Here is a 23,254-nt window from a genome sequence, read left to right on the forward strand (position 1 = left end):
ATGCTGAATACGGGATGAACAAATTTTGTAGATTCCACATGAATTTTGTAGATTCCACATTGTGGAATCAGTAGATACAGAGATAATGTTCTGTTCATTAAAGAAGTAGAAGCATGAACCTGTAATTCTGAAAAGCAAGGTTCGCTTACGGTCCATATCAATTTAAATGGCAATGGGATAGGAATGCATAGTTTGGAATAAGGGAATACTAGAGCTAAAAGGAAGAGAGTGATTTTGTGGTAGACATACAAAATTGCTCAAAGTGATATTGCCAATTTTCAGTTAACATTCTTATAGTGGCTAACACTTTTTGCCTTGTCTTTTGTTTTGTTTTTAAAAAGAAGGGATTAAAGCCACAACACTCGATTTATTGGATTGTATTAATCCTATTTTCTGCAGGAGGCATTTGAAACAAAGTTTTGGAAAAGTATCCATTGAGCCATAAGACATACAGGGGCCTTTTTCCAGCCACCCAGGGGCTCTCGAGTCCTTCCTACCAGTTTCAACTTCTTGCTTTAGCAAAGCACTCTCTTAAACATTCTCAAAACAAGGAGAATAAGGAATGTGCTCCCTTTTTAGGTGCCAAGAAATAATTCTGAAAGACTGTCTCCCAAACAAAGTCCATGCTTCCTATATGACCTGTTTTAAAGGAAACATTAAAAGATTTATTTTTACAGCCCTGCCAATGAATTTTAGAAGTAGCAGGTTAGGTTCAAATGTGACAGTGTCCCTCTGTCCCTGGGAATTGCCTATCCCTAATCTAAAAGAGAGCAATAATATTTTTCTCTCTCTTGAAGAATTAGAAGCAAGTTATAATCAATTGCTTAAGTCTCTAGAGTTCTGTTAAACTAAGATCTATTAAACTGAATGACAACTCCAAATAATAGTAACATCACTAAGAACAGCAGCAGTAGTGAGAAGGATGACTGTAGAACTCAAAATAAATATGCACATTAGTGAAAGCTTTGAATTCAAATTTTGAACTTGATATTTTACCTGAAAGTTCCTCAGTTTGAGCTCTCTGGATTTATTATGTCTTTTAAGTACAGAGTTTTCAAAAAAATGGGCCCAATTTGAAATTGCTATATCTCTAAAACCATAAACCTCCTATGAATGAAAGTCCTACCACTTGAAAGGGTGGGGTATGGAGTTTTAAATGACTGCTATTAGATGCATCTCCCAGTGCTTGAACAGCTTTTAGCCTCAGTCATCTGCAAGTGGGCAACTCTGCAACATAAGGTCTAATGAGATATTCTGTGTTTGCGGAGTTACTTTTTATACTTGTTTCTGGCTTAAAATGGTTAGTAAAACTTGATTACTCATTAAACCATTTGTAACTTTTTGTGGAATTACATTCTGCTTTGCAATTGAGACCATTATTTTGAAACACCCTGTATTTTGGCAAACATAAATGTGTGATCTCATAAGCTACAGACTATCAAATATCCTCAAATGCTAAGTAGCATTCCATGTGTCTAGTGAGTAATATTTGATACTATGCTCCATTTAATGTTAGCTAACAGATATTGTCAAATGCCATGGAATGCATGGTGTCATTTACTTTAAATGACTAATTACCACTGTATTTCAGCTAATGAAATATTATCAACTATTGCATGATTACTTTCTTTATTGTTGGATATGAAATGGTAAAATGAAATACAAGAAAATATTGAGTATGGGGACCTAACAATATTTGGCAAATATCGTATATTTTACATTAGTGGGAAGATTTTTGAGATGGCATTTTAGGATCGGCTTGGTTACATTTCTAGTGAAATGGAGAACAAACAAGTGTTCTCAAATGAAAACAGTTTGGCCTAATTTGAACGTAGTTGTATTTGGTAACGTGTGATCATTTCCCCTCTACTTGGGAAAGAAACAGGAAAGCAAATTCCTTTCTTTCCCCTTCAGAGTAATAACTGCTGTAAGCTGAAGAACTGATGTTGTCGAGTGGTTCCCTTGTATCATAATGAGAATTTCTATTATAAACAACAGTTTGAGATAGTGTGCAATACTAAGTAGCCACATGGCAGAGGTTGTTCTACCTACTGTGTCAGTGTCAAGAGGTAGTGCCCCTGCAGAAGCAGTTTCACCCTGCTTTCATGTGGATGGTAAAATGAGTGGCAGCTTGTGGCTTCCATGTAAATTATAAATCCATTCCAGACCTTATTCTAAAAAGAGCTATCCAAGGTTCTGCACCCTGTTCTCAAAATAGGTTCACCACCCTGGATAGCTCTTCTGTTTGGACTGCAAACAAGATCAAGTTCACCACCTCAATGACTTGGGATCTATCAGTTGATGTAACTTTTAAATGATCTTGAGGTGTGGATTGGTGAAATGATGGACTATCCCCCAATGTAATATAAATTGTACTTATGGCAGAGAAGCAAGTAATTGACTGGAATCAGGTTGTCAAGGTAGATGAATTTTATTGTCTGTTTGAAGCTGCTTTCGTAATCATGCTCTTGTAGGAAGAGATGATATGTATTTTCAGTCAAATCACTTGAAGCAAGCAAGAAAACGGGTCTTTTCTTTTTGATTGCTTATTGATATATACTATTTGTAATCTACCTTTCCTTTGATGAGTTTAGAGTGTTATATATGATCATATTGCATTTTGTCCTTACAAAAGCCTTGAAAAGTAGGCTAGGGATGTTGTTTGCCTCAAGGTCACCCAGTAAGCTTTGTTTTGACTAGACGCTTGAATACAAATATTCATTAAAACTATTTTACTCTGTCACAATAGCCCCATTTCAAACAATCACCTGATAAAGATGAAGTACAAATCAGAATTATGAGCATTCTTGTATAAATATAAATGATATATTTCAACTGATCTTTCAACAGTTTTCAAAAAATGAATTTTGATGAAATCCTGTTTAGTGTTGATTTATGTGGTGGGGTAGATCTTTTATAAGTGGCTGTCAGGCCAACTAAACCCAGTTAACAATTAGTTATTATTTGTGACTTACAGCAATTCTAAGGTGAATCTATCATGGTTTTTCATGGCAAGGTTTGTTAAGAGAGGGTTGCAGTTGCCTTTCTCTGAGGCTGAGAGTGTGTGACTTGCCAAAGGTCATCCAGTGGGCTTCCATGGCTGAGCAGATATTCAAATTCTGGCCTTCAGAATCATAGTCCAACACAATTCACAGCACCATACCAGCTCTCTACTTTGGTTAACAATGCTAGTCAAAAATGAATAGTAAAAATATTTGCATGGCTCTTGGGGATGACAATGTTGCTGAAATGTAGTTTCAGGCAAACATATTTCATATTGTCTTCTGCCTTTTTTATGGGTAGGGGTACTAGTACTTCTCTCACAGTGTTAGTGCTAATTTGTGAAGTCAGAAATATAGGAGGGTTCACTCTGGATTAAAACTGATGAATTCCAGGACAGGTTAGCAACATAAATATGATGAAATCATGAGAAATGATCAGTATTTAGGGGAAATTATGGGAGTTTTTTAGTATGATTAATATTGCTGCAAACCAGATCATAGATGTAACGTAGAGTGAAAGTAGAACACAGACTTTGAAATAAATAACATTTTGAAGAAAGATATTATAAAATGTTGTTGAATTGTTGATTATGCAGCACTTTCTGTCCAAGGATGTGGTAATGGATCTCTTTATATTTAAGGGCAAAGTAGCAATTGGCAGATGAATTTTTCAAGAGCAAAATAATCTGGAGGTTTGGGTGAGCAGTTGAAGACTAGATTCAAAGAATTGTAGTATGTGGCTAGGAGGAATGTGAGGTTTATCTATCAATCTGACTGTTTATTCTGAAAAAAAAGTAGTCAGCAAAGGTGGACGTGCGTCATTTGGATTATAGGGCATTACATGAGTAAGTACAATGCTCCTTTTTAGGTATACATGCAAGACAAAACATCATTTATGTCGGTTAGTTGTGAATAGTCAGTGTAAAATAAAATTATATGTTTTTAGAATAACAAATGAGAATATTAGGTGTGTTTTCATCTGAATTGTGCCTTCTGCTCCTGTTCAAATAGGAGATCTGCAACCATTCTTTAACTTAACCAGAATACAGAACTGATTTATACTGGAGGTGTGCAGTTCTGCCAAAAGGCATGCCGTTTTGGGGTCCGTTGACGACTGACCCCTCATTCTGTTTACCGGGAAGTTGCTCAATGGGGAGGGTTTTGCCGTTTTCATCTGGCAAAGATACAGACAATTGGCTACAATGGGAAACATTTAAAGGCTCAATTCTTAGCCATTTTAAGACATATCTGCATGAAACCTAGCTCAGTTTTAGACTCCATGTACAACTGCAATTGTTTCAAAACAGTTCACCAATCTACTAATTTTTAGGAATCATGTTAAGTTTTAACCATAACATTTTTAAAAATATGACAAATTACAAGAGAGGTTCCTGGGAACTGTAGTTGCTGGTTGTGTCCATTCTCAGCCAATTGGAGTATGGACACCACCAGGCTTTTTATTGGCTGAGAAACAGAGAGAGAGAAAAAAATTTCAGCTCCCATCCTGCTTTTCAATGCCTGCCCTATGCAAGTGCTGCTGGGAAAGCTAGTTCCCAGGGCCCTCTCTGGAGAAGTAGGGAACTTTTCAAGAAAAAAAATGGAGGACGCTGCTTCTGCTGGGTGGAGAGAAATCACTGCCTCAGGTGTATTATTGCAGACTTAACTCTATCCTCAGTAACTGATAAAATCTGGCTCCCTTAATCTGTTTTGCTGGGCTTTTCATCTCCCTCCTCCCCATTCTGTTTTCAGATAATAAAGAAAATGGCCCACTGGAAACTACAAATCATTTTTGTTCAAACTGATTTGGGCCCAAGTCTAATTATGCTCTCAGAAGGAGCATTTGGTATACCAGTCCTTTGGGGGAAGTGGCACTTCAGAATGTAGGTGAGAGACTGCTCATGCGAACTCTTGGGCAGGTTAAAAAGTGAGATTAAACTCTTCCCTCTATACTAGGCATGGGCAAACTTTGGCCCTCCAGGTGTTTTGGACTTTAGCTCCCTCAATTCCTAACAGGCTGTTAGGAATTGAGGGATTTGAAGTCCAAAACATCTGGGGAGCTGAAGTTTGCCCATCCCTTCTCTGTACAAATAATTTACACACAATGGAGAAGAAGACAAATTGATTCTTTGTAACATCTGAGCTCCATATAGAAGGAATGTTTGACATGGGAATATATTAAAAAACATTCCATCAGTTGCATTTTGAAGGTACATTCATAAAATCTGAATGTCTAAATTAATTCTCAGCAATGTAAGCATGGGGGTACTTCTATGGAAAAGTATTGTAATTTGAAGTGGTGTGAAACCATATGTAATGTGTATCTGTAGTGTTTGGTTTGTGATCGACCAGCCACTAATAAGGCTTCTGATGAGTCAGAGGCCCGAACTTTGGCTTGCTACTGCAGTCAAGCTGGATCTACACTGTCATATACAGTAATGCAGTTTCAGAATGCAAATTCAATCAATTGAACTTGATTATATTGCAGTGTGGACTCATAATCGAGTGCAGTTAATCTGCATTCTGACACTGCATTTTAAGGCAGTGTTGATCCAGCCTAGTTCGCTTGAAGGACCCCAGGCACGGAGCCTGTTCAGTGTTAGCATTCCAATTGTGGAATTCCTTCAGATGAATATTCTACCTGACCTGACCTCATTTCATCTCAATAATGGTTCTAAAGGTCTTTTACAACATGTTAAATTTAAAACAATGTCAGCTTTGAAACCACCTATAGGACCAATTCTCCAAATTCCCCTAAGCATTTTATTTATTTTATAGTAGTTTCAGAACTGATAGTGTTGTAATTGTAACATGTAGCAAACCACCCTGAGTCCTTTTATTGGGAAAATGAACAAAATAAAATAGTAGGAACATTATGCAAGTACAAAAAAATGAAAAAAATTAAAACCAATTGATAGCGATATTAACGATGGTTGTCAGTCAGCTGTTAGTTAAATGCACAATAAAAGCCATCCATGTCTAAAAATAGATGTTTTGAAAAAAAAAAACCAAAACCTTGTACATTTTTCCTGGAGAACAAGACTTTATTTCTTTTAAAGTAATCACAATTTAACTAATTTATTCACTTGAAATAAAATAAATAAAATTGTATTTTCAGACATTTCATCAGGGCTCAGTTAACAAACAATGGGAGAATAAAACAGAAACTGTTGCCTAATGGCATTCATTGTCATGTCTACATCTCAAAATACAAATATTGTAATGTCTACATCTCAAAAATACAAATGTTATGATGCATATGGATAGGGAGAAGGACACTCCTGTGGCTGTGATGTCAGTCTTCTCTGCTTGAAACCATGAGATTCGCTTGGAATCATGAGATTCACTTGGATTGCCCAAAACATGTTGTTGAGTGATAACTAATCCATTCTTAAGACACCTTTGAAAGAGACCTCTGAGGATCAAGTCTACAAAAGATCACAAAGCAAATTCCACCCATGACATATGTTCAAAATGCAGCCCGAGTGGTGGTGTGCTTGGCCCACAATGGGCATTACTTCCTTCCTTGCTGTCTTCTCTAGCTGCTTGTGAGTAGTGAGGTGTTCCTTTTTTCTGTGATTATCTCCTGAATACAAATAAAGGACTTCATATGGCATTATACTGGTCATTGAAGTCTCCATGGTTTTCCTTGGCCTAAACTATTCAGAAATATCTCATTGGACTATCATCATTAAAATTGCTCTGCTGTTGTTAAAACATTCGTATCAACATTACTTGACTCTTCCTATCTCCCAGCCTCAACTCTTTCTATCATTGCAATCTTTTGGCTCTCTGAATTCCAAACCACATTTTAAAAGTTAAGGTTCTTTGAGGTGTCTACTGGCCAAAGTAGCATTCATGAAGTTTTATTGTTTGTTGATAATGTTCTGATTTAAACCTGGCATGATGTAAACCAAGAATCAGTCCACTAAAATGATTATATACCAGTGTAAACTGAAGCGTTTTGGGAGCCCTGTGTTAATATTCACAATCTAGGCAAGGTTGAAAAACTGTTAAAGCTAAGTGGAATGGATGAGGGTTGAACATAAACCCAATTCTGTTTTGAACTCAAATGGCTATAAATATGCTTACTTTGGCTAGGTATTTTGGCTATTATTCACATATTTCAGTTCATGAAGAAAATGGACAGAGGTGTTTAATGAAAATTGTGAGCCTCATATTTGTATCCCATCTTTTCCCAACAAATCATGCCCTTAAACCAGTGGTTCTCAACTTGGGGTCCCCAGATGTTTTGGCCTTCAACTCCCAGAAATCCTAACAGCTGGTAAACTGGCTGGAATTTCTGGGAGTTGTAGGCCAAAAACATCTGGGGACCCAGGTTGAGAACCACTGCCTTAAACCTTCTAACACAATAGAAGGAGAGGGTCATTCCAAAAGAAAAAGAGAGACCTCCCCAGGTCCCCTATGTGAGCATCTTTCAGTTAGATAGATATACATTTAGTAAAAGTTATCTTTGGAAGGTAATATAGCCTCCCCTTTGTCTGATAATGTTTGAACATTAATAGGATAAAAGGTATATTCAGGGCATAATAGAAAACAAGTATTTTTCTTGTTAAAAATATGATAGCACTACAGCTAATGTTGGTTTTCAGAAACAGTGTTAAATCAGTTTCCCTCTTTTTTATTAAAATGAGTATTGAGAGCTTGGTGACTTTGAATGCACATGGTGCCTATAAATGCACATAAAGCCTATAAGATGTATGTAGAAAAGCATTACTTGTTTTGAGCTTTTGGAAGTTTCAGAAATAGAAAAAAGTGACTATATTTTTGTATGGCAAAGAATGTTTATTCCATATTGATCAGAAAAAAGCACATGAAGGCATATCAGCCATGTCATTTTTTATTATTTACCCTGATCTTGTTATTCTTGTCTTGAAATAATGGGTCATTATGTTACAGTGGGATTTTGTTTAAGAACATGTATGTAAATTTACTGTGAATTGTGGAATTAGAAAACAGCTTTAATACTTTCAGGTTTTGCACAATATTTGAATACATTATATGTTTGAAGGTACCAGTTATGTATAAAATGAAAATTCCTTCATTCATAGAGGGAAACAAAGTCTCCGCTGAGACTAATTAATTCCACATGCTTTCCAGGGTAATGAAAATGTTTGTAGTTGGGTACAATAATGAGAACAAATGACAAAATTTTACATCTTCCTGTCATGCTTATTGTGCTTTCTGACTTCAGGTTCATTAAAAAAAACCTAATTAAAGTATTGTGTATTTAATATGCTCAAATTAACTAGTATTTCAAACTCTTTCCTACTAAAATTAGAACACACTCTAGAGGCTTTATCCACAGATTCTTGCTACAAACTGTTACATAAACCTGTTGAGATCCTGTTCAAAATCTGATCAAGCCAGAATGGTGAGTATTTTTTGTTTTGTCACACTGTTTGTGCACAATTTTCGTATACAAAGAGAATTGCTTAATGCAACAATGAAATATTTTAAATGTTCTTTTGCTCCCATGGATATGTTAAATATTTGATGTTGGGGGATAGGTGGAATAGGATATGTAATCTGATGGGCACTCTCCACTTCTGAATCCTGTTAGTTTCAGTGGGTTAAAACTATATTTAATTGTCGTAGGGTACATCTACATTGTAGAATTAAGGCAGATGACACCACCTTAACTGGCGTGGCACAATGCCATGGTATTCTCGGATCTGTAGTTTGGTGAGGCACCAGCACTATTATGGAAGAGAAAGCTAAAGCATTGTAAAATTACAACTCCCACAATTCTATAACATTGAGTCATGGCAGTTAAAATGGTGTCAAACTCCATTAATTCTGCAGCTTAAATGCTGCCCTAGTGAAACAAATAGGGAGACTCAGGGTCCTTTCACACAGTCATATAAACCAGAATATCAAGGCAGATAATCCACAATATCTGCTTTGAACTGGGTTATCTGAATCCATACTGCCATATAACCCATTTCAATGTGGATTTTATACATCTGTGTGGAAGGAGCCCCTGTATTCAATTTAAGGCCAGATTGTGCCTATATGTTTTAGTTGTTAAATTTGTGTTTTGTCCGGGTTTTGTTGGAGTGGAAAAACACTGACATTTAATCTAAACCAAAATAGTATTTTGGTTGCAAAGGAATGGTCTTATTAAAGTGTATTGAACTGCTCTAGTATATGTTAAGGGAAAATATGTTAGGAAATCTTTCCACTTACCATCCTGAGTATTTTTAGAAATGTGTTCTTCGGGCTTGAATGTTTCTCTCTGTGAATCCTCTTTCAAAGCCCAAAGGTAGCCTACCAAAAGTTTTGTGTTGTTTTGTGCCCTACTTTACAGAGGAAAATCCTCTGGTTCTGAAGCACTGCCTGATTCTATTCTAGTTTAAATAAAAGAACAACAAGAAGGGAGGAAAGAGGATGCAGAGCAGTGGTTCTCAACCTGTGGGTTCCCAGATGTTTTGGTCTTCAACTCCCAGAAATCCTAACAGCTGGTAAACTGGCTGGGATTTCTGGAAGTTGTAGGCCAAAACACCTGGGGACCCACAGGTTGAGAACCACAGATGTAGAGGTTGCCCATTAGCAGCTGGCTCTTAAATAGCAGACTGGGCAGGCATACGGGTCTACTGGCCATAGGCATCCTCCTGCTAATATGTGCCCCCATTTTTTTTACTTAAAATTGTAGTAATTATTTCTATATAAAATTATTATGTGTCAGTTTTATGCAAATGTGTGTTCATTGTTTTGGAGACTAATAACTAGGTCTTCTAATTGAGAGACTGGAAATATTTCTATCTTCTCAGAAACAACGAACCATGCAGTTATCATTTATATTTGTAAATGTGTCTGAAGCACCACCGTTTGTTCCTTTCTGTCCTATTCTCTCTCTCTCTCTTGCTCTCTCTCTCTCTCTTGTTCTCTTACTGGTGTGTGTTTGTTCGTTTGTGTGTTTGTGCATGCATGCTCAGGGATAACAAAAGTGAAATACTTAGTGTTATGTTTCCTACTAGTAGGCAGTTGCCCGCTCTGATAAGAAAACTGTAACCTGTGATAGTATATCCGTGATAGCAATTTTGCATGTTCAACTCGTCAAAATGGCAGCTGGGTTCATAGAAATAAACCTTTGTATGTGAATTTAGTGTAGGGGTTTCAGGTGGAATACAATGATAACTATTATGCACTGAGTTTAATTGCTTCGTTTTGTTGTTTTCTTCATATTGATACAGCATTTAAGGAAATCAGAGTGCTGGTCAATGCCAGATTTTCATCTATACAGTGAAGCATGAATAAAAGAAGCAGAATAAAAGAAGCAGAGGAGAAGTGATTTATCCCAAAGGTACCTTCCATTTTCCTGAAGAATATATTTTTGAAGAAAGAAAGGTTCTGGAAGGGTAGCATAGTTCAGAGATGTATTATTGCAGATAAAATCATAAGCTCTAGAAATGAGATCCTAGCTTTCTTCGGGTTCAGTGAACCAGTGCTTCATTTTATGCTCTTTGTTGCCTTTGTCCTGAATGGCACTGGATGATAGATATTCCAAACTGGAAAGTAAAGGAGATTAAGATTCTTAGAACCTTACCATAGAAGATTTGAGTCTTTTTTTTTGAGATCAGTGTATTCATTCTGCACAGCAAGGGCAAATTTTGCATATTTTATAGCTGTGGCTTGAAAGATGCTAGAGAGTATTATCTACTTGATTTTCAAATGAACTGCAAATCCTTAATAGTTAGAAAACATACAGCCTAAACGGGATTGATAAGGAAAAAGATTTTTGACTGGATATTTAAAGTTTGAATGTGTGTTTGTGTTATAATATTTTTATTATGCATGGAATGGCAACCTTCTCACACATAATATTCTGGCAATAATCCTCCCTCCTCATTTCAAGTTACGGAGTTTAAGCATTATGTAGCAATTGAGGATTTAATTCTGCATCCATTTCGTTCCATTAGCTGTTTCTGGGCATCATTATGATCAAGGATATATGGCTCAGGCAACTCTAGAGATGCAAAGCCAAAAAAAAATTGCAGTTCAATGGAGGCCATTCATGATTTAAAGCTGGGATGCAGTGATGTCCCTTTGCATACATAAACAGGCTTTTGCATATGAAGCAGCTATTTCCCACATGCAAGCAGCTCACATTTTCCAGAGGAAAATCAACTGCACAAGAGAAGCAGCATAGCTAATTGTGCAAATACCTAATAGTCTGCTTTGATTCTGAGTGCATGGCAGAAGTAGTTTCTATCTACCCTGCGCATAGCTCTCTGGATTGCAGCCTTAATCTTTTAAATTCATGGACATCTAATTTCAGAATGAATACTGCATGTCAGGCTTAGTGAGTGAATGAATGAATGGACAGATGAGTGCTGGAAGTGAAAAAATGTGACAAATATTTTTGTTTTCCCTATCCAAGAGTTTGCCTTTCATGTTGACCTTCATTCTATATTATATGAAGTTATCTGATCAACATAAATTTATGTCACATTTTAAAATAAAAATCCTGATTAGCCCATAGAGTTCTATAAGACACTGTTGTTGTTTTCAGGTAGGGACTTGAACAGGAATTCTTGGAATTAAGATACTGATGCTGCTGTGGTTGTTTTCATGACTAAAAAGAAATGCATAGAATTTTTGAAGATCCAAAGACAAACAAGTGAAGAAATAGCGCACGACAACTCTCTAAAAGCAAGGATTGACAGACTAGAGTTTTGCGAAACCTGTGCTGGTTTTCATTAGCTCCTTGATATTTATCAACCAGATGAAAAATAGTGGCTTAGAACTCAGATAAGCATTAAAGAATAGGATGCTCCACCCAGTAATTGGCACCAGAATCGAGCTCACAGATCTTTCAGTACACACATAAAATCCATTCCTGATTGTTCTGCCAAACATTCTTTTTTCATCAGTTTAATGTAGTGCGTGGGGAGGGAGAAAATCTTGTTAGCTGTTGCTATTATTAAACAATTGGTAGTTAAATATCCTTGCTGAATCCTTGCAAATAAGCTAAAGTTGCCTTCTGTCAATCTTTCCTCCAATATGCCCATTGTTCTATGAAAAAAATACCTGGTTTGAAACATGTTTGTCTATTTGTTTATAGGAGCACCTTGTCATAATTGAATGAGGTAAATGGCTCAATGGGATAAGTTAAGAGGCACTGGTGACTGTCTCCCAGTTTGTTTCTGCAGGACATCTTGGATGTCTCCTTTTATTTTCCCCAATTTATTTAGAAGCTCCCAAGTTAGATGTCACTCTCAGACATGGTGAACAGAACTGTCCCATTGCCAATGTTGAAATAAGATCTAAGACTGCCCATTTGGCTTCTGCAAATGGGATGGGAAGTGAGCACTCTCTTGCTTTGCATCTCGGGCAGCAAATTGTCTTGTGTTATCTATCCCTCATGTCTGGCAGTCTATCTACTTACCTACCCACCAGCTTTCTGTTTTCTTGTTGAAAGCAAATGCCTTAACTTATTGGAGAGCCACATTTTTACACTTTTATATTTTATACAGATTTTAACTGCTTAATATGTTATTTATGAGGCCTGATTGATTAGCTGTTTTAGCCAATGTTGTTTTATTTGTGTGCTTTAATATGTTTATTTTAATTGGTTTGTTTGTTTGTTTAATTTTGTCACTTCACATGGCATTGTTTTTGGAAGCCACCCTGAGTCCCCTTGGGGAGAGGGGGTAGGTTAAAAATAAAGTTTATATTATTATTATTATTATTATTATTATTATTATTATTATTATTATTATTATTATTGCACTAGAGTCTCACTTATCCAACACTTGCTTATCCAATGTTCTGGATTATCCAACACATTTTTGTAGTCAATGTTTTCAATGCATTGTGCTATTCTGGTGCTAAATTCATAAATACAGTAATTACTACATAGCATTACTGTGTAATGAACTACTTTTTCTGTCAAATTTGTTGTATAACATGATGTTTTGGTGCTTAATTTGTAAAAGCATAACCTAATTTGATGTTTAATAGGCTTTTCCTTACTCTCTCCTTATTATCCAACATATTTGCTTATCCAACGTTCTGCCGGCCCGTTTATGTTGTATAAGTGAGACTCTACTGTATATTCTTTTAGCTGAAATTGCCCATATTTACTCAAGTCTAATGCACCATCAAATCTAATGTGCACCTCAATTTTCAAAATCCTTAAACCAAAGAAAAATGATTTTCAGATGAATGTAATACGCAGGAGCAAAAATTGCACTCTTTGTAATTTGGCCAAAAAAAGGTGTGCATTACAGTTGCTTCATGCTAAGAATTCCTCCTTTAAAAACAAATGCGTTAGAGAACCAAAGTGTCCAGCAATTGAAAGGAAAGCCTTGGTGTGCATCTATGCTATAGAATGAATCCACATCTGTTACCTTGATTCAATGCTATGGAATCATGGGAGCTGTAGTTTTACAAGGTGTTGATTCTTCCCTGCCAAAGAATGCTGATGCCTCACCAAACTATAAATCCCAGGATTGCATAGCATTGAGCCATGGCAATCAAATTAGAGATGACGTCCCTCAAATAGGAGCTCCAGGTGCTCTTGAAGCAGTTTCCCCTTTTGCTTTGACTAAGATTGTCATATTACCTGAATCTAATGTGCACCCTTATTTTGGTGAATCAATTTAGACAAAGAAAGTGAGTATTAGATTCAAATAAATGCGGTAATTTGGTATGGTAGAAAAGGTCAGATTGCAACAGGACCAACCACAATGCAAGGGAAGCATTGCTTGTTAATTTATTTTTTTCTCCTGTATGGTTTAGTCTCCAGATTATAATTATGGGAAAGGTGCTGAAACAGCCTTCTTATAACTGATTACTTATTTTGTGGCTATAATGTATAGAGTCCCTGAATCACATGAACCATTTCAACACCACTGTTGCTGGTCTGTAGAAAAGGTCAGATTGCAATAGAATCAACCATAAAGCAAGGGAAGCATTACCTGTTAATTTTTTTTTCTCCTGCATGGTTTAGTCTTCACATTAGAATTATAGGTAAGGTGCTTAAACAGCCTCCCACTAATTGGCTATTTTCTCATGTGATCTTGGAAACTAAGCAGAATAAGTCCTAGGTGGTACTTGTATGATGATCTGCAAATGAATACCAGGTGCTGAAGGCTATATTTTAAAAGAAAATGGCAAAGCATCTTTTGAGTTTTCCCTGCCTAAAAAACCCTATGAAATTCATGGAGTTGTTGTTAGTCGATGGGTAACTTGAAGGCACCAGCTCACACAATATTTACACACACACATACACAGAATGTGTGTGTGTGTGTGTGAGAGAGAGGGAGAGAATCCCTGAAGCACATGGACCATTTCCATGACACTGCCAGAAAGAGCTGATGCTTGTTTGGGTGGAAGCTTCCCATGGCCCATAAGGCAATGGACATGTTCTTCCCATGTATAATGAGATTTGTGAGTAAGATTACCTTAAGGTAAAGGTAAAGGTTTCCCCTGACATTAAGTCCAGTCATGTCTGACTCTGGGGGTTGGTGCTCATCTCAATTTCTAAGCCGAAGAGCCGGCGTTGTCCATAGACACCTCCAAGGTCACATGGCTGGCATGACTGCATGGAGTGCCGTTACCTTCCCGCCGGAGCGATACTTATTGATCTACTCACATTGGCATGTTTTCAAACTGCTAGGTTGGCAGAAGCTGGAGCTAACTGCGGGCACTTACTCTGCTCCCGGGATTTGAACCTGGGACCTTTTGGTCTGCAAGTTCAGCAGCTCAGTGCTTTAACACACTTTGCCACCAGGGCTCCCAAGATTACCTTATGGATGTGGAATGCTAACTGTATGGAACATATCTGTGAATGTGGAATATTGCATTTTGCTAAACTATCTGAGCTTTCTATTTAGTTTTTTATGTTTAAATTGTTTTAAAATCTGTTTTAAAGTTATTTTATTGCACATGGATATAGGATAGGATAAAAAATGCTTAAAATACATCATTCGGAATGAAAGAAAGCTTCCAGTGCCATGATAAGCTACAGCAGAGTACTTCTTAGTAACATTACACTAAATGTGCTAAAAGGTTATATGAAATGTGCTAATTTAACAAATGCTTTAACAGATAGGAATGTAGTACAGAGATCACCCCAGCCTTGTACAACATTAATGAATTAGACCGATAGTTACGCCTTTGGGCTGCCTCAGTGTCAGTGTAATATTTTTCCTTTGATATTTGTTTGACTAACAGCAATAGTTTGTCTTTGCATAAATTTGTTTGCATAGTGGTTTTTTATACAGTATAGGTCCATAACTACCCCAAATTTCTCTCTGGCCTTCCCTGTTAGAGCAGACTGGCTATTACTAGATTGTGCCATTTCTGCCTGCATAAGCATATGTCATGGTGGCAAATGTAGGAAACTAATAACCCATTTAAAAGCATTACGTCTACATTTCATTTACTTATATTGGCCATGCTTAATATAGCCAGACTACTCCAACTCAATATGTCTGGGTCTGATCTTTGGTTTACATCTGTGTGGAAGTTCATAATGATTTGGTGATTATAATAATCTTCAACAAGGCCCCACATTTCTGTTGCTTGTGGATTGATATTATCCATGTTATAGTGTGTATTTGGAAACCAATTAATGAATGCTGAAAGCTTGGAATAGGATAGGTGGCAATGGACAGTATACTGAATTCCCCACTGAGATTAACAAGCCTTAGTTCTGAATTAGTGGCCACAATTAATCTAGTATACAGTTAAAACCTATTCATATATTCTCAACAGTGCTTCCCATTTTTTTCTTTAGCATTTCTGCATTATTACAAAGATAGGTTTAACCTGATGTAAAACCCTCTCCAGTTGGTTTGAACTTGTAATGTTGCAGAGTAATCTCTAATGTTGCAGAGTAATCTCTCCCTTTCCCCAGAAGAGTTTTTCAAACTGTGCTTGAAGAAAGGAGACAAAAGTATTATATATTATTTTAAAATACGCCTTTTTAGAAGATAATAAAGCAGCAGACTGCCTGCCTGAAGTATGATGTTTAGGGAAAGACCATCAGCTGGTTAACTCAGCTGTTACTTATATTCAAAATATGGAAGCTAAAGCTTGGGATAATAACTTGCAATTACCGTGTTATTTGACAGAATGTTACTTTCTGCATTAAAAAGGGCATCGGATCACGTCTGATCTTGGGCCCGGTTAATATTTGGATTGGGGAACTGCTAGGGACTACTGGGTGTTGTAAGATATTTCAGAGGAAGATAACAATAATGCAAATCCTGTGAAATTCATGGGATTATTGTAATTAGACAGGCGATTTGAAGGCACATGCACCCACAATGACCTTGATAGGCTGTGAAGAGTCAGACGCCAACTAGAGAGCAAAATAGAGTTTATTCAAGAAATAGCCCAAAAAACAAGTCACAAACCTAAAAAAGGCTTAAAACACTTAACTTTCAGTGTTATTAAGCAGTTCAAACAAAAACTATGCCAAAATTGCGAATTGACAAATAAACCGGATCATTCAAGGAAATAATCTGGATTAAACTTAAAGTTCTTCAAATTAGCTCATAAGTTGTGAGCAGACTTAAAATAAACTATCAAAGCAAAGCAAAAGGTTTAGAGGCTCCAAAAAACTCCCCAAAGTCACAAACTAGTGATAGCAGCTCAGAAAACCCAAACAGGAACCCAAATTGGACGAAAGAGTTCTCTACTGAGAGCAACTCAGTAAGCAATATTGGAGGCTGTTGCTAAGCAACCGCCAGACCCAGGAAAGCTGGTGCGAAAGGAAAGCCGCTGCGGAGGCAAACACCAGGCTGTGGAATTAAAGGGGCAGAGCAAGGAGGCGTCGTCAAACCGGTCCGGAGTCAAAGCAGGAAGAGCAGCGATAATCCGCTTCAAGAGTACAGGCAACACCAGGAGCCCAAGGAGCAAAGTGAAGAGACGTCAACAGGTCGGTCCAGGGTCAGGAAAGGAAGCAGCGACAGGGTCGGGAGGCAAGCCAGGAGTCGAGAGCCGTAGGTTGACACAAATTAGAGAGTGACGCCGAGTAGCATTTAGGAGCGAAGGCAGAAGCAGAGTCGAGTTCCAGTCCAAGGTCCAAGAGTTGTAGTCATCAATTCAAGGTTCACAAAATGGGATGGCACAGAGAGCCAACACAACAAAGGCAAACAGCAGATCTGAAGCAAAGTCCCAGTCCAGTCTTCAATAACACATACAGGAGTCCCAGTGGCGCCCAGCAACACCTTGCCACACACAAAGTAAAGTGGCCAACCATTCCCAATTTATCCAGGTCTCCCTTGGCATCTAAACCACCAACGCCCAAAAAGCAGGTGTTTAAACTTCTTAATCGGAATCAGAACTCCACACAGCTAACACCCTTGGGTCAGGTGTTCCGAATTCTTCATCAGAGTCCCAACAATCCTGCCCACGCCCAGCTCCATCCACGCCTGTGGTCCCATCCTCACTCCTCCAAGCAGACCAAGTGGGGTCTGCTTCTGAAGATACCCAAGCTTCCCCAGTGTCAGCAGTATCCATGGGCCCCGATTCCTCCCCAGGCATCTCCGGTGCCCGTGCCCAGTCAGTGCCAACATCCTCTGTCACCACCTCTTCCCCAGCATCCATTTCTTCCACAGACTCCACATCTGAATCCTCCTCAGAGGATTCCCCATCAACCTCCCTGATCCTCTTCCTGTGCAAATCCTCCAACGAGCCCTCCTTGCGAGGGTTTTTCCTTCCTCTCCTGATCCCACTACTATCATTCACAGTCCCCGAAGGTGCAGTCACAACATAGGCATGCCTTGAAATGATCATGTGAAAAGGTTTACACACATTTGCACAATAAGCTTTTAATTCATTAATCCAATATGCTATTGGAAGTATAATTAATTATCCTTTTAGTCTCTTTTTAAAAATAGCATGAAGTCCTATGGAAGTTTCTTCCCCTTCCTGTTGCTGAATCTTCTATCCTGGTGTCAAAAATATTTTAAAGACCTTTCAAAACACCCGCTTCCTCTTTTTTTCCTTTAAACAGTTTTCCCTTTCTTAAACCACACAAGGTATGGTTATGTGTTTCTGAGGTCACCTGAAACTGGCAGGCTAAATGTAGTGCCAAAAGGGACGTATGTCCCTTCTGAATGCTTCTTTGTAACTAGGAGTCCAGAAAGCTGTAGTGTTGCAGAGATATGATGCTGCATAGAATTATAGCTATATAGGTTCCTGGGTTGAAGAGAGTAGTATTCCCTGTTTCCCCTTGAATTAGCTGTGCTGGTTTTGCGAGGTTGTTTAGAGTGCCTTGCTAAGTGCCCTGCATAGTTTATGAAAAGCTTAAGTAAATAAAGAAGTAAGATTAATTTTTTGGCAGCAGAGTGGTAGATTTTGTCACTGGGATGAGAGGCAACTTTAAGGTGAGGTGTAATCTATTTTTAAAAACACAGAAACACATCTGAATTCAGCTATGGGAGGTAGGACTGAATTTAAACCTTCAAGTGGCTTGTTTGATTTAAGGAATTAGTTTTTGACAGCAGGCTGCACACTTCATAGTAGAGATAGGAGGAAACTTTTAGCTGTGGTTTGCATTATTAAAAAAATATGCACACACAAAAACACAGACAGACAAATGATCCAGTTCTCAAGAATATGATGAAAATATATTGGCAGTAGACAGCTAGATGAGTTACCCACTGCTTTTTGTGTGTGTGTTATATTAATAATTGTGTGAACTCAATGAAATGAAATTAGGAAATGAATAACATAAATTATTTTTTCTTGAGTAACATTCTGGTCGCTTAAATTTAGCTGAGCCAGAAATTGGTACTGAAATGAATACTTCTTTTCAAAGACTATAACAAAGCTGTGTATTTTAGAGGTCAAGGTAAAAATGATGGTCAGCCTCAGGGCCAACTTCTTGTGCAGTGTGATTTTAACCAGATTGTTGATAGGAAGAGTTGTTTTCCATTGTGTAAAATTAATTTCTCCTGAAACTATTGATCACAGTTTTGTTAATTAATAGAGTTTTATCAAAGTTTTTTTAAACTGAGAAAATAATTTAGAAAGTGGTTTTTAGGGGGAAACGCACAGACAATCATTGTCCTACTACTAATGCACTTTAAATGCTCTCAGTTCTATATAGATTTGGCAGAGACATGATAACACTCAGTTCTACTACTGCATACCTAGTTTGGCTCGCTACCAATTATAATGATTTGAAATGTAGAGAAGTAGTGGTTAGAGAAATAATCCTATTAAGTTGTGTCTTTTAATTTGGTGATATTTATATTGTGGAATGATTTTTTTAACCTTCAATCTGGAGAAGTGCCTATGAAGGTGATCTATTTTAGTAAAGATTGAAAGGTTATGTTGTATAATATTTGGGGAAGAAAATTAAAAAGGGTTCAATCTGACAGAAAAAAACTCTTGTGTTTTTGAACATGGATGTGTATCTGTCCTGTCCTCCGACCTGAAAACAAAGCTCTGAAATGTATGAAGAATGAAAGTCATGATGCATTGTCACCATACATAATTGAACAATAATGGGATAATGGTTTGGGAGGCATAATGTCAACTGTCATGATATAAACAAACTCCCATGTTGTTGAATTGGTCCTCTAGACATATTTTGAGGGTGAGAAGTACCCACATTATTTTGATGAGGAAAATTTGTCAGTACTTGACTCTAAGAAGAATGCAATTTCAGCCCTAGTTTATCACAAGGTCTTTTCACATGGCATTGATTAGCTTTATCTATACCAGTGGTTTTCAACCTGGGGTCCCCAGATGTTTTGGCCTTCAACTCCCAGAAATCCTAACAGTTGGTAAACTTGCTGGGATTTCTGGCATTTGTAGGCCAAAACACCAGGGGAAACCACAGGTTGAGAACCAATAATATATACTGTTATTGTAAATACTGAATGTTAATAGCCTATTCTGAATGTTCTACACAAAGCTGCATAATCTAAAAATAGCATCCTGATTAAATCCTTCAGCCAAAGATTTCATGGAAATTTGAAGAAAGGGGAGATATTCAGTGGCCTAAATCAAGTGTTGCAGAAGCAAAAAAAGAAAAAAAAAATCAAAGAAAGGATATTTTAAATAAAAATTAAAATAAAGCAATTTTTAATAGAAATATTACATTAAGTATGTCTTTATTTCTCTTTAATTACTGTATTTCAATATTAATATCAAATTAAAAGTTATGCTATGGTATAGTATAGAGTATAGTATTAATTAAGCCAATTAAGCAACCAGAAACTAAATTTATCTGGCATCGGCCAATCCCCATGGGTGCTGGTTGCAGTGGAAAGGAGAGATTGCTCCATACTGAGTCAAAATCCAAAACTGTCCACATGGCTGGCTGAGAAAATAAAACCTTTGTTTTCAGTGCAAACAAACTTTGTTTCATACACAAAAAATATTAAAAGTACCATATTTACTTGAATTTAGTGTGCCATCGAATGTAATGTGCAATTCAATTTTCAAATCTTTGAAACAAAAAAGTATTTTCTGACAAATGTGATGCGCAGCAGCAAAAAGTGCACTCTTTGTAATTTGTTACAAAAAGGTATGCATTACAGTTGCTGTGTGCTTAGAATTCCTTCTTTAAAAGTAAAAAAGGGTTAGATCACCAAATCTTCCAGCAATGGAAAGTAACACCAGAGAATCAGGTAACCTTAGATGGAAAGATGGGCTAGAAAGGAAGACGGGAAATTGGAAAGTGGGAAGATAGAAAGAAAAGAAAAAAGGAAGATGAGAAGGAAGAAGTGAGAAGATGGATGGAAGATAGAAATAAGGTAAGAAAAGAGGAAGGAAAGGAAAGATGGAGGAAGGAAAAGATGAGAAGAAAAAAGAGGAAGAAAGGAAAAGGGAAGGAAGGAAAAGAAAAAAAAGAGGATGAAAGAAAAGGATGAGAGGAAAAGAAAAAAGGATGTGAAGGAAAGAAGGCAGTAAGAGAAGAAAAAAGAAGAGGGAGAGATGGATGACGAGGATAAAAGAGAGGAAGGGAAGAAAGAAAAAGGAACAGAGAGGCAAGGGTGGAAAGGAGAGAAAAAGAAGGAAAGGAAGGAAAGAAATGAAAGCGGGGAATGGTGGAAAGTGCAGAAAGAAAGGCCAAAGCTGACGCACAGGAGAGGTAGCGGGAGCATGTGCAGGCCTCCCTCCCTGCCCCAAGATCCTGCCTCCTCCATTCCTGGAGTATGACCCTTTTGCGCCACCTCACCAGGACCAGAAGGGGAGGGGAAAAATGGAAATGACAGAAAGAAGATTTAAAAGGGGGCGTGTACATGCTGGCCTTCCGTCCTCCCCAAAATGCCACCTCCACCACTGCTTCCATTGCTCCCAGAGCCCACCCCCTTCACCTCCACTTGCCAGAGCCAGGGCCACCTCCATCTGTTGCTGGTGAGGCTCCCTTCCTTGCACCAGCCTCAACTGGGCCCTGATTGGTACCATTTGTCCTGTTTTGCCCCAAGAATAGCCTTAACACCAAGTTTAAAGGAACTCAAAAAACTTTACTTCAGCAAAGTAAACTTGCACCCCCTCCCTCTTCCCTCCCTTCCCTTCCTTTTTCTCACTTTCCTCCCTCGCATCCCTTCCCTCCCTTTCCTTTCCTTCCTTTCCTCCCTTCCCTTCGGTGGTGGAGTAAGCAAGCCCTCTCATGTGATCCCAGTGGCAGCAACTCCTGCTTGCATTCCTCCAGCCACTTTATATCTATATATATAAAAGGGTAATGAAATTTCGGCCTAGGACAAAACAACAAAACTACACATCCCAGAAACACTAAACTTGGCAGCACAACCCCTCATCCATGCCTGTACGTTCATACAACAAAAAGCGCAAGCTACTCCAGAAAACGGCCAGGCTTTGAGGCTGCAAGGCTATTCACTGCTATTCCATAAGGATTCCCATAAGCCACAGCAACGCGTGGCCGGGCAAAGCTAGTATAATATATAATGATTATATAATCTAATACATTATATAAATATTTCTTTATTAGAATAATATATAGATATTTGATACACACACACACAACAATTTCTTGGGGCTCCACGAAATTTTTGCTTTTTGCTTCAAAAAGGGCTCAGTGGCTGAAAAAGTTTGAGAGCCCTTGTCTATCTATGCATGTGTATGCAAATACAGGTTTTCCAAAAGCCAGAAAAATCCAAAATCTAAAACACTTCTGGTCACAAGTGTTTTGGATAAGAGATAATCTGTGTTACGGCTTCTTTAATGAATTACTGAACTCTGCACCTTTACATTTCTAAGAGGCAATCTTTTATACTAATCCATATTCTGAGGTTGAACTGCAGATGATATTTCATCAAGTAGGGTAGCTCAAGTCCTGTGTTTTATCATCATGAATATGGTGCTGAGTGGTAACCTTTGTGCTCGATATCATTTGTCTACAGTCTTAAAAGGAATGAAAGGATGCAATAAAGGCTTTGAGACACTTGATGAGAAGCATGGCTTATTGATACTGTTTTGTGGCTTACTTGATTTTGCAGATGTCAGTTGACCAACTCAGAGAGACCACAAAGGGTGGTACATTGTTCAGCTCTGAGCAGCATCTGTTAGCAGGTTTCAGGCACTCTGTGAATGAGTTCAAAACACTGGGTTAGATTTCTGTAGTTGCATGAGGTCATGCCAAATGGTGAGCTAACTTGAAAGCTCTGTTTCACACATTTGGGAGTTTAGTATAGACTAAGCTAGAATGTTTATGGCATTAAATTTGACTTAAAATGGAAGATCAAGGTACTTCAAAAAATAAATTTAGGGTTTAGAAAATTACACTAGCAGAGTTTTTGAAACATTTTAAAGCAGGCATGGGCAAACTTCAGCCCTCTAGGTGTTTTGGACTTCAACACCCATAATTTCTGGTAAGCTTTCTGGAATTTCTGAGAGTTGAAGTCCAAAACATCTGGAGGGCTGAAGTTTGCCCATGCCCAGTTTAAAGGAAAGAAAACTACCTATGTATTGTGTCTCTCTCCCCCCTCCCACCATCCCAAACAATGTCTGGAACCTTTACAGTAGACCATTCTTGCCAGATGTGAACAAATTAACACAATTATGGTAACTTGTTAACTTTTCTTAGCATGTTCTGGAGTTCTCTTTCTGTCAGAGATTCAGCACCCTTGAATTTTTACAGCACTAGGGTGAGGAACAAAACCAAACTGGATTAGATTATTTTAGTTCATAGCCTTAGTAGTACAGTATACAATTTAGAAAGACCTTGTATTGGAATATAGTGAGTGATGAGACTATAAAGACATTAGGCTCTCATATAAGGTAAACCTGCTTAGCCG

The sequence above is a fragment of the Anolis carolinensis genome, chromosome 1 (assembly GCF_035594765.1).
Source record: "Anolis carolinensis isolate JA03-04 chromosome 1, rAnoCar3.1.pri, whole genome shotgun sequence".
NCBI lineage: Eukaryota > Metazoa > Chordata > Lepidosauria > Squamata > Dactyloidae > Anolis > Anolis carolinensis.